Below are 17,591 nucleotides of genomic sequence, written 5' to 3' on the forward strand. Positions count from 1 at the left end.
GCTGTGTTAGCCGCGTAGCTAACAGCACATGTCACATATCTGCAAAACACATGGTTGAATTCTGACCAGGGACCTTTGTTGGTTGTCATATTCCTTCTCTCTCCCCTATGTTTTAATGCAAAATGAATAATCTAAGGATGTGCTTTTGCACATGTGCACATAATGTGTCCAATGATGGAACACAAGAGCTGTACTTTGACACACATGCCAATCCACAATACTCATTTAAGAGTGTTATCCTCCTCTTAGAGTGGCTTTGTTCCAAGCATCGATTGGCTTAATGCTGTGCTAATGTGTCCGTTGCACCTTCGAAGAAACAAATACAAGCTCTCGTGAAGTTTAACTGGAGTTTGTGTCTTTGGCTATCACCAGTCTGCCAGTACTCAGACGGGAACATACACAAAACGTTTGTAATGTTGTCAGTGGGAAAGCAGCTTCCATGAAAAGCAGGTGTTTGAAAAATGGCAGCTTGGAAATTGTGCAGTATTTGTTATCAGCTGTCAGTATTTGTTCATTCACATCACCTGCCGCAGCCTCAGCAGATGTAATGTGTGTGTGTGTGTGTGTGTGTGTGTGTGTGTGTGTGTGTGTGTGTGTGTGTGTGTGTGTGTGTGTGTGTGTGTGTGTGTGTGTGTGTGTGTGTGTGTGTGTGTGTGTGTGTGTGTGTGTGTGTGTGTGTGTGTGCAGATACACAGCTTTTTCAGTTTTACATTTATTCACCTGCATTGATCACATTCTGTCTGTAGCAGCATGCAGAAACCAGTTCACACAAATATAAAACTCAAATAAACTTAAATTGGCATGACAGATCAGAAACCTATTTCTGAAGCAGTATACACAAGTATTAACATTGATAGATGATTAGCAATTGATAAACGTACAACAAGTATCATATCAAAGTATCATATCAAAGGCAATGAATAACTATTACATTCAATTCAACTGAGTACAGAACAGGAACATGATCAAGCCATGCTTCAACTGGGGTAACTGCAGTTTCCAAGGCCTTGGTCCAGCTGCTCAAGTTTGTGCGGGCATGCGTGTGTGAAGTGTCATGGCGCAAGGCCGTGAGTTATTACGTGGTGACAACGTTACAACACTTTGTTCCCCTGTAGCAGGCGGCACAGCGTTCAGATATGGTCAGGGTCAAGTAAACCCATGGTTGTGGTTCATCACAGTCAGGCTGAAATAGTAGTTAGGCCCACTTGGTCTTGTGTAGGACAGAACGTGCTGTACATATTGGATCAACAGATGGTGTGAGGGGTAAGGACACTAAATGGTAAGCCAAGTCAAGGTGTAACATACATATTTCAAATTCATTAGAGGCACAAATCATGATTCTAAACAATATTGACCCCAAATCTGAAAGACAACTGACTTCTGTTTTAACTGTACAAACGGCAACTCATATTATTTGCCATGAATACCAATTAGATGTTTTTTAGGCCTATCTGCATTTAAAGGAACAAGTTGAAATTGTTGAAGTTAGATCAACATAATTAACTTGCAGCCTACTTCCGGAAAGGTGAAAGTATTTTCTTTATGAAAATGGTCTTTTGGAGTCGTAGTTAACTTTTAAACTCTTGTTGCACTTTTACGTAGATAACTCAAGGTGTTTTTTCAATCTAATGCACCGATGACTTACTCAACAAGAGTTTCATCCAAGCCTTTGAAGTTCTCCATTTGCCAGTCACCTCACACATCTATGTAGAAAATGAGTATGACTTTGCTTTTGAATTTCCCTACTTTGCAACTCACCATTAACGTTTCCACCCAGCACTTCACATGGTCCACACAGCTCTGAGGATCCATGCAACACAGTGAAAATGTAGAAAGAGAAAAAGACCAAAAAAAAAAACTGTTTAGTTTCATGCAAATCAAAATGAGACTTCTTATGTCACTCGCTTATAGGTCCTGACTGTGTGTTTTGTAGTGTAACCGCACAACACGAAATGTGTGAAGGGAAAAGGCAGAGTAAGAAAGCACTCTCCCCTCCTGCAGTGTCCCTTGAGAAAACATGCTGCCTAGATCCATGGTGAAAATAAAGGAGTACAAGGAGTGTGTTATTTTTTTATTTTTTTATCTTTCCATTTGCTGCCCCCTTCCACATCCGTCTCCCGCTCTCCCCAGGGTTTCAATTACCGTCTCCCTTCACCTCTCATTAGCACGAGCAGGCCACTCGTTCTTAATGCTCACATACATGAGCACATGCACAAACACACACAAAAACACAGAGTGGAATGAACATTTGAACTCAAATGGTGCATAGTCAAGTGTACACCACACACACAGACACACACACACACACATACACACGCACAGCCCGCTAATTCTCATATGTTCCATGTTGAGCTCTGTAAACACAGCGCTGCCGTCTCCCCTGTGTCTGTAACTCGTGTGAAAGGTGCAACTGATAAACACCACTTCTCTTCCATCATTCACATTCATCATGTTCCGTCAACGTCGGCGCATCATACCTGAAACCACCGAGCATATTGCGTGATGGATGGTGTTAATTATCTGACGCTGATGTTTCACTGTCTTTCTCAGGGCAGATCAAGTCCCGGCAAAATGGTGAGAGACGGCGGCAAATGTTGTGCGGCGAATGTTGTTGTTCGCGGCATTTTAGTGATTTCCCATTTTCAGGCTTAAGTAGGCTATTTTTATTCTTTAGCCCAGTGAGCAGTGTTCAGCACTCCTGGGCCCTAGTTACTGTTCAGACCGACACAGATTCACTGGATGCAGTGGAAGTTTTAAACCTCTAAATTCAGTTTTAAACTCGTTATTATGTCGATATAAAACCAGATATTTGAGGTGTATAGGCCATTCAAACATCATCCTGTGCTCATTTCTATTTACTTTACAGTAGAAGGCCCCTCACACCAACCACACACAGTTGTCACTACTCGTGCATCTCCACATCACTCCAGTGGACAGGGAAGAGGGGCCCTTTGGTTGAGACGTCTGAGTTAGCCAGCAGGCTAATTCTGCTAATACAGATTAGCTCCCATGGGAACTGCCGTATTGATTGGACAACAAAGGCTTGGAGAAAAACGCTCCAACATTCAATTATCCACACCGACAGACATAATGCCATCCTACTCCTCCCCCTTTCCCTCCCTCCCCTTTCCTCCTTTCCTTCTCCCTCTCTCACTCCTTCTCCCCATTTCGTTACTGGCAGAATCGGTCGGTTGAGGTCGGAGGAGGGGAGCAGACAAACAAGCAGTGGTGTGTGTGTGTGTGTGTGTGTGTGTGTTACCTGATTGTGATCCTATCTTTGAGTGAGAGCACAGGAGTGTTTGGGTGTTTTCTGTCTTCAGCTTCTCTCTTTCTCTCTCTCTCTCTCTCTCTCTCTCTCTCTCTGCCTGTTTGCCTCTCTCACTTTTTATTCAAATTGCCATTGTTTGTGTATTTCAACATTTACAGACGTGATTCCTAATGTCCGAGGGAAATTGTGTTAATTCCACTCCTATGCATCAAGTAATGATAAGGATATAATGTCAACATGTGACATATGCAGAAAGGCATGATTTCCCATGAGGACACCGTTGTAGTGGACTGTCTCTGTGTGCGGGAGAATGAGGGAATGAGTGACATGTTTTGTTGCATTCAAATGAGCAGAATGTAGCCAATATATACAATTAATAACATTTTGAAGATATTTCACCTGAGGGAGAACACTACCTAAGTGTTTGTGTTGCTATTGAGGCCACTTGAAGTACTTTATTGAACACTTTATATTCCCTCCCCGCAGTTTCCCCACCTAAATGCCAATACAATCCAAATGGCTCATCCGTTTCCAGCGTGTGTGCAATGTGTCAAAATCAACTGAGCATGTTTGCATTAACCGTGGCTCCGCACCCTCTTTACACAGTCACAGCACTAGACCTCTCTCATTAGGGCCCACAGTTAATGCTAACTCCGATTGCCTCAGGTCAGAGCTGCACACCATTCAGCTCCGGCTCCTTGGGATGGGAGGCTGAGAGGCGAAGGCTTCTCATTTCCCGCAGTCAATGGCACGTGAAGGCGGTGCAGGTGACAGATGCATCCGTGGAGTATGTAGAAGCACATGCGCGCTAACACACACATACCCACAAACACACACATACCCTGGTCATCACCATTAGACGAACGTGGCGGTGCTTGAGTGAGTGAAGTAAACGACTCATGATCTGAGAGAATTATTAGCTAATGGCGGGAGCATGTGGACAGGGTGTGATCTCTCAGAGGGCGAGATGAAAAAGGAGAAGAAGAGGGAGAGATGGGGAGGAGTGAAACAGCCGGGCAGCTAGAGGAGCATAATCAAAAGAATACTTACACACATGGATCGGCATCATTGGGTTGTATTCATGTCTGTAACCTAATGTGAAACTTGTTTGGTGGGCTGAAGGTCCATCGTTTTCTGAAATGTCAAGGCTTATGAACAGGTGAGAGAATATTTTTTCTTAGGGCAGCGGTTGCCATGTTGCTTGTGCCCAATTTATTTCCCATTTCAGAAAATGTTATCAAAGCATTAATGGGCTGCTTACATCATCTTCACTTCATGTCAGGGGACCAGCCGTTTTCACTTTGTATGCCATTGCAGTGAGCAATTCTAATCTCGCAGCAACATTTTCACCTGTACTTCCAATTGTTCCACGTACGCAATACAATTACTTGGCAACACACTGTTTCAGCCTAGATACATTAGGGTTTGCAGGGAGTCTTGGAATAAATTAGTGTCTGATGAAAGCTAATGAAAGACACTGAAAAAATGTTTTCTTTTAAGGAATCCCTTAGGATGCCAATGTCAATCAGCTGCTTTCAGTCATGCACTGAAGTCTTGACATTTTCCTGAAATTTTTTCCTGAAAGGGGAAAAGTGTCTGCAGCATGCGGCGCGTCTGACTCGGACAATCTCTTGCCATGTCTGTTATGCAAAAAGGCAAACTTATTAGATAAGATATTCCTTTATTCGTTCCACAAATGGCAAATTTGATTCATTCTTTTCAGCTTTTCACTCACCACTTTTGTCCAGACTGAAGTTTCTCAACAGCTGCACGATTTGCACAAATCCCAACATTTGTAACTGTGCGGAACATCTGCACAACAAGTGTGCTAATTGTGCATGCGCTAGAGAAAGAATACAGCAAAGTTATGTTCTGTATTCATATGTAGAATGTGTCTATGTCTGCGTGACCCTTATTGACATGGACAGATGCAGAGACAATATAAGCAAATATATAACCTGACAAAATAGAATCAAACAAAGTGCACAAACCCCTCTGCACTTACCCATCATAAATTATTTGCCAAATGTATGGCATGTCTTTACCCAGAAGTTCCAAAATTAATACCTTTTATGTTCAGTGATTTCCCATGAACATTAATCATAACACAATTGGCTGCTCAAGCTTTTTGCAAATAAGCGGGGCCTAATATCACCAGACGTTGCATCTCTGCTAATGCTATTTTCATATTCATCAGCCTTAGTCTTATGTCAGTCTTGGCTTGAGTCAAACCAAACCGTTGCCACTGTACAGTGGTGTCAGTTGTGTGAAGAGATGGTTTGGTATCACACTAACACATCGCCCTTTTCACGACCACCCAAAAGTAATTTCAGGGTTAGGGCAAAGGAGTTGTCCAAATGAAAAGGCCCTCGATGAAGAGAGGAGGCCATTTTCTCGAATTGACTGTTGCAAACAAGAGGCATGACCAAGATAAAATTGGCTCACCTGAATCCATTCCTCGGAGGGAGGGCAGAATGGAGAGATGAGAGGTGGGTGAAAGCGTGACAGAGACTGGCAGAGAGACACAAGAAGACAAATGAGACCATGAAAGAGAAAAAAAAGGAACGAATATGGGTGCAGGTGCAGGGCCAGCAGAAAGGAATAGTGATGACAGGAGAGTAAAAAAGAGGAAGAGATGATATTAAGTAGAAGTTGGAAGATTGCACTTTCTCTCTGTCACATTCATGGTCTTATCTTAACCAGAGGAGAGAGAGTAATATAAATTTTACCAACATCTCTAGCCCACACCCACTTCTTCATCAATAATAAAACTTCATCCCAGAAATCAAAATGAAATATTCACAACTCATTTGGTGTGTGTACTGACTGTCATTGGGTGAAATCAATCCATACACATTAAATTACTAATAGTACTCCGATCCATTCAAGTGAATATGTTTTTTTTTTAAAATGTAGTTTATTGAGATTTGTGTAAGTGATGGTTTAAATTATAGCTCTGGATACCAAACAAAAAACTCATGTGGCTGCAGCCATTGTGCATCTCATTCATATCACATTCTGTCTTCAGATTTGCATATTTAAACAGATACTGGCCCTGATCTGACCAGAGATTAAAGCTGGTGTAAGTATGATGCAACTTCTTCCCCCATCTCACGATCATAATTTCACATCATATTTCTCAAATGAATTTCTAATCCGAAGTCTCTGCTCAGCAACTTGGAAACTCTGGGAAACTTTTTGCTCGGCCAGTATCAGACTTTTACAGCCTAGCATAATTGGGACCATAAACCTGGTCTGAGCCTCATTCAATAATGATTCCCTGTTCCAAATACCTGCTGGCCTTTAGCAGAATATTACTTATTAAGCACTCCAAAATCTAGCGGAAGTATTATCCGTAAGGTCAAGCGTGAAGAATCTTTCAGAGAGGCAAGGCTTTATGAGCTCAGCATCTCTCACATCTCTACGCATTGCAGATGGCATGCTAATGGACACTGGCTGCCATCTTTAGGCTGTTTGACCCCTCTGCGATGCTGGCACTAGCAGACAAACATCTGTTTTCTCATTTAGAAACTTGTAAACAGGGTCCGTTGTCACTCGTTCATTTCCTTTGTTATGCTTTGTTTCTTTGATAACTGTTAATTGTATTCTAATTACACCAGGAGCCTTCTGTGTCCCTTAAATTTTCCCTCCAGTTGATTCACTTTGTTTTATCATTGTGCACAAAAAAAAGTCACATCTGCTCGTTCTAACACCTTTAGGACATCACACTTACACTCCATGAATGCATATCCAAGATGCCATTTTTAATTGCTCCACAATTAAATTGAACTGGAAACCTCTAGACGTCTAACTTTACACGTTTCACTATACATCAGTCTGAAATATTTGTTATCTTACAAAGAGAAGGCTTTTTGAAGTTTCGTGACATGCTCGCGTGACAAACACGTCTTTTTGCGATGCAGCTGTTCTGTTCTGCTGATGAAAGAAGTAAAATGAGAATGGCCAAACTGGTTTGAGCTGTCAGCGAGTCTACAGTTACTCAGATAACCACCTTTTACAACTGTGGTGGGCAGGAAAGCGTCTAAAAAAATATCTGTCTTTGAGGTGGTTGGTATACAGCAGAAGAAGACCACGTTGAGTTTCAACAGCTGAAATTTAAGGCTGAGTGGGTTACAGACTCACCAACACTGGGCAAACACGGAAAAACACAGTCTGGTCTGATGAATGTCCCAGGGTCAGAATATGGTGCCATGAATCCATGGACACAACCTGTCTTGTGTCAACTGTCCAGGCAGGTGACGGTGGTGTGATGGTGTTTTCGGAATGTTTTCTTGGCACTATGGGCTCTTCACCAATCAACCATTTTTTGAAAGCCACAGCCTGTCGGAGTATGCCGCGGATGCTGTGCATCCCTTTATGGCCACAATTCACTATACTCTAACAGCTACTTCCAGCATGATAATGCACCATGTCGCAAAGTAAAAGTCATCTCCGACCGTTTTCATGAACATGACAATGAGCTCAGAGTATTTCAGTGGCCTCTCCAGTTGCCAGATCTGAATCTCGTAAGACACCTTTGGGATGTGGCAGAACAGGAGACATGAGCATGAGTGTGCAGTTAACAAATCCCGCAGAGATTATGTGATGCAGTCATGTCAACATGGATCAGAATCTCCAAGGGAAGTTTCCATGCCACAAAGAACTGAGACTGGGACAAAGGGAAGCCGTAACACAAATTTGTATGGTGTTCCAATAAAGAGAAACAGGATCTTCACTGGCAGCTGTCCACATCACACATGCTCTCCGCTTCTACGGTACGGTTGTGAACATTTTTGGACAATGTCTGTTATTGATCAGGGCTAAAAACCAACAGTTTCACTGAGTTTTCCAGTTTCAAATCAATGAAGCCATAAAAATCTGATGTAATTGCATTCCTATATATTTGCCTTTTTGAAACAACCCTTGTTCAGTGAATTTCTCTGCCTGCTAAAGACCTGGGGTCTCGTTTATAAACGTGGCGTACGCACAAAACGGGGTTGGAAACGTGCGTACGCCACTTCCTACGCAAAGGTTGTGGTCTATAAAAAACAAACTTGACGGGAGAATGTGCGCACCGTAAGCAAACTTTGCGTACGGCGTACGCACATTCTGGAGACAAGGGGAATAAGCGAGACAGACGGTGAGGTCGTGAACTGATTGTAGAAAGTAAATGTGAGAAGACAGTTGACGCCTCGGACAGCGCTCGCAATTCTTTTTTCTCGCTCCGGTGACCAACTCCTTTTACTTCCTCAACAGCGGCACAACACAGAGAAACTTCCCCTTTGCCATGAGACACTGCAGAATTTAGACATACTGCAAATTCACTACTGCAACTCTGTTTCTTCGGACCTCGCTGCTCACTGATCCCCCCCCCACACACGCACGCACGCACACATTTTTCGGTGTACGCTATTTTCGGCTTTATGGCGCACATACACTTTTAGTTAGGATGCTACGCACAGTTTTATCAATGAGACCCCAGGTTTTGTATGGACTTTCAAAAAGCCTCATCTCTGCTAATCTGTCTTTAAGTAAGCTGCATCTGTGCAGCTATAAGAATGTTATTTAACAGTGAATGCTAACTTTTGACATTTCTTTAGAAAAACAAATTCCCTATCAAAAAGTACTACCAGAAAAAGGGAATCAGCATCTATGAAATACCTTCACATATGAGGAATTTCAAGTTTGCACCTTATTTACTTCAATCCCGTTCAGTTTGTTTAATATCATCATCGCATTGTATTTGTTTGGCTCAGGAGTACACAAAGAGAGAGGCATAGGTAGCAGAATTTTTCTTCGAGATCCAAGTCACAAAAGATGAATAATCCCAGATGTGAGACAGGTTTCACATTCAGAGGGTAATGCATGTTGGCCCCGTTCTTTAACTGTTTCACTATTTTCCTGATTGCCTCACGCTCTAAACATAGTCATTTGACATTGTGTCGTTTCCCCAACTCAAGCGGAGTGAGGGTGGATTTGCTTGATTTCTTTAAGACAAGAGTTCAATCGTCCCTGCTATCCCACAGTGTCACATCAGATTTTATCACACAGGATATTCAAGGGTATGCTGTGTGATTATCCCCTGACAATACAGATAAAAGCTCTCCCTCTCTCGCTGTTGCCCAAACACATTGTTCAAAGACACACACACACACACACACTTACACACACACACACACACACAAAGAGTCTTGAAGGCCCCCACGTGCTTGTATATATACACACACACACACACACACACACACACACACACATGCACAATGAAAACCAAACCTTTAACGGTTTACAAACCATCCCCCCTGGGTCAACAGAGAATGCAGGGAGCCTGTGGAGGAGCAATTGTTTCAATGCGGGACCCGTAGTGTACCCATTGTGAGCCAAGGCCACCATCATCAGAGAATCCTCCCTGAAAGAATGCCACAGCTCGCTTTCTCTCCCTCGGCTTCCTGTCCCGGGAGACTGGCAAAGAACAAGGCGAAGCCATCCGATCGAATGTCACGCAAATACACAGCCCCCCACGTCCAGCAGTCCTGTGATTGCTGTTGGTATGCCCTGGTTATTGACCCGTGCTGTGTGTGATGTGTGAGTTTCTGAGGCGATGTGCGTTGAGGGGCATGTGTGTGTGTGTGTGAGTGTGTATATTGTTTGTATCAGAGACGGATTGGAAGGCCATCATGCGCTGAGCTGACCCTATCTCCAAGGCTCGGAGGCTGCATGGAGAGATCAGAGCGAAAGCCAAACCCACTGTCTCCTGCTGCGATGGAGGAAAGATCTCTGTGTACATCTGTGTGTGTGTGTGTGTGTGTGTGTGTGTTTGTGTGTATTTAGAGACAAAATGACATAGCCCAGAGCCCCTCTGTAGCTGAGTCCAAAAGATAAGGGAGAAAGAGAGATGGACAGGTCCACAGATGATGGTGGGGCCTGGTGAAACGGTTTAAAAACGGTTTGTGAGAGGGATGACATTTGGTCACATGCTCAAATTTCGACAGAAACTTTGAGTCACACGCAAAATAGAGCATCTAGTCACTTCAGACTGACTTTACAGCAAGGTGATTTTACTTTTTTTTTAAATAACTTAAAGGATAAGGCCGGTTTTATTGTATACTTTCTTTTATTGTTATCAAATCCTTTGAACAGAAAAAAAGCTACTTTTCTTTTGTGCCTCTCTCAATACTTTCCCTAATACGTTCCCTTTCCCTATGGCACTCAGCCGCAAGCCTTTTTTTTCTCCTACTGAAGACATAAATCGTTAAAAACAGGTCACAAATATATAGTTTCATTTAAAAAAAAGTAATTTCCAAAGGGAGCTGGACACTTTAAGTATTGGTTAGCAAAACAAGAGAAACTCATTCATTTATTCTGCAATAATTTCAGCTAGTGCAACAATGTGGCTGATTTGTGTGTTTTTAAAAGTTTTTTTAAGCAGTAGAGGTGTAAAATGATCCTGGTTCCAGACAACAGAATTGCTTCCCACATGTCCCATTCAGCCAGCGACTTTGTGCTTTCCCCAGTTGGGTAAACAGACCAACCACAGCCCTGTATGCAGAATGAAGAAGTGGGATGTCATTATCCTAAATGACAAGCTAGCAGCCTATATATCAAAAGAATAAAATGGCCAAAAAATTTGACTTTGTTTTGATTTGAGTGGATGAAATCGATTGACCTATACAGGTTGTTGCAAGTTAATGACAGTAATAACAATTCTTAAATTGTCATATTTTTTTGACCGTCTTAAAAAGTTAAGCATTCCTAACAACTGCTATAGCAGTCCCTGTGCCAACAGAACATCATGTCGGAGACTAGGACAAACAAAATACCCAATTTCTGAGCAAATGAACTAAAACAAAGCTCTGATGCATTCTGACAGCCAGGCTAATCAGACGTTGGATTCAAATATCAATATTTGTCAGTAGAATCCACTCCTTCGTTCTTTCAAGAGATGTATTTACTGAGAGAAAAAATATATACTTTTCGCTTCATATCCTGCTCCCGGTGTACACCCAACCCACACACATTTACTGTAGTTCATCCGTTGACCGTGATGCATACACACAAACAAAGTGACTGGCACCCTTGGCAACAACTGCTGTAGGCCTGAGGCTCCCCCAGCAGTGCTGTCTAATCCTTATGCAGGTTAATCCAACTATGACCTCCTCTAGTCCTCGATGACCGATCATATCTCCACTTTTTCCTCTCTCACCCTCGTACACTCTGATCATACAATCATTCTCATCCACCCTAGTCTCCCTTCACTCGCAGTCTCTTTCTCACTGCCCTTACTCTCCACCTTATATAGCCCTTATCTCTCTCTCTTTCTCTCTTCTACGTTTGACCCCACCTTGCTGTCTCCCTTCCTCTCTACACCTCAGAGTTGCCTTAAGGAGATTTCAAAGCCCATTCGGTTGCAGTTCTAACTGCCAACTGATGGCCAGATAAAGTCCCCATTTACCTTGTCCTCAGTTTCCCATTAAAGTCCATTTTTTGGGGGGACCGTAACTTGAGAGGAAATGGGAAGGAGCGTGGAGAAAAAAGAAATCAGCCACTCTGCCACCCTTAAGCCCTTTTCGCTGTTTATTTGCAGCAGCATGAAGGAGGAAGGGAAGTTTTTAGTGGAGGAGAGGAAGGGAGAGAAGTAGAAATAGAACTGGAAAAGGTGACTCGAAGTGTCAGTGGCCCTGTCCCCATAGGAAGGCATTGCGGTGCGTGGCTGCACCCTCGGGCAAGGTAGCTTCATTGGCAGCAAAGATGGATGATCCGGAACACTGTATACTGTGTGTGTATAGAAGTTACAGTCATTTTGCCTGCACAAGGGCATAAGGCACTCTAAGTAGCTCAATTAAAATGTATATTTTTCTCATTTACTGCCCTCCTGGGTGAGCTGTGGAGAGATGACAGTGAGGTTTTGTAAAGGTTGCACGGGCCGTTGTGCATGAGGACATTTGGTATAGGTGAGTGCATTTAAACGGGCATATTTTAGGGCAAAGGCAGGGGTTGGGGTTGCTTGTTGGCACAGGCATACAACTGTGCAATGGCGCATGCCCTTTTTGGCCCCCAGAGAGACTGGGCAAGGTGCCTGCCAAAGTTGACACTGTCACTCTCAATGACTTGGGCATCACTGACACCATTGGGGGGGATTCTTTGCTCCCAGGGGATTGGTACATTTAAGTAATTAGGTCTTATAATTAATTGTTTTTACTCATTAAAAGAAAAACTGATAACCTAAAAGCATTACTAACACTATTAATTCTCACTCGACTGAAATGCGGCTCACCTTAACCACCTTATTTTAATTAACCCATACAATTGGTGTACTCGGAGCACTGTGCATTCTGCAGTGTAACTTCACAACTATTATGTGTTCTACACCTCGAAATAATTAACTACATTGCATAGTTTGAATAATGAGACAAAGACATTGCCTGAAGCGGGCAAGCCTCCCAAATGAAGTCTTTGATGCAAACACCTCTCCCCCCGTCCAAATGGTAACATGAGCCGCACTTTACAGCTAATCTCGAACCTTAACCTGTTGCTGTCTGTCCAGCATGGTAATGGCCGTGCGTGAGCTTCTGCACCCCATGTCTTTATAAACGGACATGAGTTTGCCATTGTAGCTGTCAGGAAGGACATAGGTCAAGCAGCTGGGGGTGGCCATAAATATTTGCATTGAAGCTGTAACGGCTCATGCTGAAAGCTCACCACTTCATCATGGATATGTAAGAGTTATTTTTTTGACAGACATGTTTAATCATAACGGCCCACTGTAAGCCCATTCATTTAAGCTAATGAATGTATGCCAATATATTTACAGGTTTGGACATTGAAATAGAAACTCTGACTGCCCAGCAGCTTTTGACCAACCCAACAACCAGTGACCGAAATTCTTTTCTACAAATTTTGGTCGAGACTTATTTTAGTTGTTGAAGCTTAATAATATACAAACATATAAACAGAGTATACAAAATAAATACAAAGGGACATGATATCATATATAGTTCCTGCACCTTTTATAAATGTGAATTTTCATAAGAATTAAGAACTCATCTCCTTTCTTTTAAATTCTCTAATATATATATATATATATATATATATATATATATATATATATACATATGTTATAAATTTCCAATTCAAGTATTTTTTCATAGGAAAGAACTGAGTGTGTGTGTGTGTATATATATATAAATCAAAACTATCGCTCTGTCTGCTCAATGTCCTTATCCTTTATTATTATGTGAGATATTGATGGCCACAATTTAGGAGTGAACAAAAACCCAATACCCACATTTTTCTTACACCCTCTCTCTCTTCATTCCCTCCCTTCATTGTCTGCACAAGTGTAGTCATTCACAGAAATATACATTTTTGCTGTAACCCTTTGTATCAAAGGAAGACTATATTTTGCCCCCGTGGGCTGTTTTTCTGTGCTGTGCAGCAATCAGGGGCCAGAGAACTGGCTGTTAGTCCAGGATTAAAGCTAGCCCTCTCCACATCCATCAGGGGATAAGGCTACACACACCCCTACTACTCAGGGGAAAACTCTAGCCCCGTCCTCAGACCTAGATTGATCCTCCCCAACAATTTTATAGATTGCGGGCGGTGGAGAACAGGCTTTTTGAAAGAATGCTACCTCTGCTTCTCACTTGGTCCAAGATCTGAGACTGATTCAGGCCCTTTGCAAGACTGGAGAGGTTAGGTGGGGGAAGTCAACAAAGCAACGATGACGCACTATTTGGGAACTTGTATTACTATGTAATCTCATGAATGGGGAGTTCATAATTGATGGCTCAACAGAGTTTTCTGCCACCGAGATGTTTGTCGAGGTGACTGAGATTAATTTGAACTTTTTTGCCTCATTAATAAAAAAGTTTGTGCTGAAATGCATCCGCTTGAAATATTCATGAGCAAAAATATCCTTCACCTGGTCAGCCCATACTGTATATCTGCATCTAACTTTCTTTGGCAGCCTTCTCCATCTTTCCCCTCACTATTACTCTGGAGGATTATTGCTCTGGAGGATTAGCGCTTGTTATACCTTCTCTAACTTGAAACAAGCTTGCTTTATGATGGACCTTAACTCTTTTCCCTCCTACTCTGCATAGTGCCACGTTGCCCCTTTCAAATGGAGGGCAAACAAAGCCAATAGCCTGGCCTTATCTTATCCTCATTCCCTCTCTTCCTCTGACAAGATGAAGAAAGAACAGGGGGTTGTAGTGGGGGTGGGAGAGGAGTGACTGAAGCTTTAACACTGTCCTATAGTGGCTGAGGCATGATGCGTGCACTGGTTGCGTGTAAGCACTGCTAATTGCACACTGGGTTGAATGTCCAATGCATTATGCATTGTGTGCATAGATAGCTGGAGCCTTTAAATGTAGGAACCTTATATATGACCATTCTATATAACATCTCTCCCACATGCAAGGACCTGCTCCAGTTGGGGGATCTATGCCTCAGGGTGTCAAAGCTGAGAAGTCCAACCCCCCACCCACCGTCGGTTCTTCTGCTATCCCACTCTTCCATTGACTTTCTTGTGATACATGATTGATCTATGTGCTGCTGGACTCAGGTGGGCTGTTTTTATCCAAGGCTTTTCTCATAGAAGACTTCTGCCTTAAATGATTAATGGCTGCGTGTTTTTTGAATGTGGGTATCTTTGTGTGCATTTGTGTGTCTTGGCATGGGCTTCATGCGTGTTAACTGGCATGTTTGCAGCACTTGTGCATCATGAAACGTTTGAAATATCTAACAAAGACCAACACGAACACAACTAGCTTGCTCATGGAGACAGAAATGCAAACAATGAGGACAGAGGCAAGACGGTGGAGACTAGTCAGGAAACGAGGAATATATGGAGTTCCCCAAGGGACTATTGTAGGCCCAATCACAAACCACATCCAGTCTCAGTATAATAATAGGAATTTCCTTGACAGACAATGTTCACCAAGCTGAGGGTTCAGAGACCTGCTTCGATATAGGCCCTGATCCACATAGAACACTCCAACCCATTAAAAGCCTTGTCAAAAGACCACTCGGTTCCCAACAGATTCAGACAATCTAGGGCATGATTCTCACTTATACTGACCACCCACTTTTTGACATTCTGAGAGAGAGTGAGAGACCCTTTAATGCAGCCCCCAAGCCCTATGAATGAGGTCAATCTATTTCCTAGTTGCGTATGTTTGTGCATGTGAGGAGCGATGGAGTGGGGAGTCTATGTGGGAGGGTTTCCCCATAAGTGACAATTAGTGGCTTAAGGTATAAGCATCAGTCACATGAGAACAGGTGGAGTGCTTTCGGACATGCCCAGGTTAGATATGTGATTTACATCCTGAGGTTTTCAGAGAACTCTGAGCTTATGAGAATCCATAACTATTTGATGATCTTTTTAAAGATTATTTTTATGGAATTGCTGCTTTATTGGGCAGTAGTATTAAGCAGTAGCAAAGAGGAGAGAGTCAGGGGCTGGCTTACTGCAGGGGGTGATAGCAGGCTTTGAGTTAAGATGCCAAACTCTGACTCGTAACTATACTATATTAGTCCTATTATCCATTGCAGCATGAAAGTCTCCCACTGTGGAGTTTTCCTTGAGCCTGCAGTCCCTCTACACCTTTTCAGACTACATTATCTCTGAGACTCCCTCTCCTTCTGTCTGTCTGTTCATGCTATGTGGAACATGGGGTCTCGCTGAGCATTCAATCTTTCATGGCACTGCTACACTTCAGTCCCGTTTTGACACTCCACTCACTCAGCATGAGAGAGGAGCCACTCACTCTCACTCTGTCATTCTTTCTTTGTTCCTTCTTCCCTTGCTTCATCTCGTTCTGTTCCTTCCGTCTCTCCCTGTCACCGGGGAATCCAACGCCCCCCAAATCCAGGCAGCTACAAAAAATGCACCACAAATAGGTGTGTTGGTACTGTATATGCAGTTGTGTTACAGGAAAGTGGGAGAGTGAAAACCAGGGAACGCTATGATGAAGTCGGCTAAAGACACAGACACACACACACACACACACCCACACACAACTACAGTCCAAGTAAATGTCAACCTCTTTGATATTCTAATGGTTCACTCTGGTTTCTCTAAGCAGATGATGCGTGGCCACTGCAAATGAGAATATGTAGCAAACAGGTAGTGTTTTGTCTTTTATGTCCTGCTAATTTGGCTGTGAGGGAACACAGAGCCAGTTTGGCCACTTAGCAGGCAGACATGTGGGACCTGCAGGAAGATTAAAATGGAGGCACTTGCAGTCACTCACGAAACACCAGCCACACAACTGTGGAATCAAGAACTAGTGCAGATGAGAAGTGCCAATGTAACTGTAGAAGATACACTGTGTAAGTGAGAAACTCTGACTCATTAAAGATATTTACATTTGAAAGTTTACATAATTTACATGAGCACGAGAGTACAGTTTGAATTTCAACCTTGCTACTGTTTTCTGCCATTTAGTAATAATCTTATAAGTCATGTCTATCAGAGCACTCATGGCAGACGAGAGGGAGGCAGGATGTGGTTACTTGTGCTTCTTCTAATGTTTACTGTTATTAATGTCTCAAATTTAAAGAAAAAATTACTTGAATATGTTACATAGAACCAGTCGCTGCATTACTCTAATTTGCATGTAGACCATTGCTGTTGAAACTGTGACCGTCACACAACATATTTTTAAAATTGTGACCGTGCATAATTTCTCATTTCAGTGCACTCATTAATTATTGGTTTTATGATATTTATGTGTTTGTACTTTTTACTTCTCCTATTTTACTCTTGTGGTGGATAATCACTTAAACATTTTCCAAATTAAGACTCTGGTTCGACTCAAGTTACTTCTTATTCTGTGTGTAAATCCCTGCGTGCATTTTCTCTGGTGTTAACATAGCATAATTGTTATTCTGTTCAGAATGAATATGAGTTTATGAACTGAGAGAGAAAGAGAAGAATCACAGCAAGCAGCTGATAATGCCATTGGAACCTCTGCTTCCCTTTGCCCTGCAAGACCCTGCCAAACTGCTCTCTGCACCCCCCCCCCCCCATATCCCTGTCCCCTGCCAAAGTGTCACATCACTCGTTCCGTATGTTGCCAAATATTTGGGTGCGCGTGTATGCGCAACGTGCATGCATAAGGAGGAGAGTGGGGGTTTTAATTCCACCGCTGCAAGTCAGTCCCTTCGCTGCCTTTTTCCTTCTCCCTATTTCCCCACCTCTCATCTCCGTCTGGTCCAACTCTGCTGAGCTCAAGTGAGCCAAAGTTCAGCTGAAGGGCAAACTGACTTTACAGTAGTAGGCAAAAGTCATGTGTCTCACTGGTCTCCTAATTGCCCCCCC

The sequence above is a fragment of the Scophthalmus maximus genome, chromosome 12 (assembly GCF_022379125.1).
Source record: "Scophthalmus maximus strain ysfricsl-2021 chromosome 12, ASM2237912v1, whole genome shotgun sequence".
Taxonomy (NCBI): Eukaryota; Metazoa; Chordata; class Actinopteri; order Pleuronectiformes; family Scophthalmidae; genus Scophthalmus; species Scophthalmus maximus.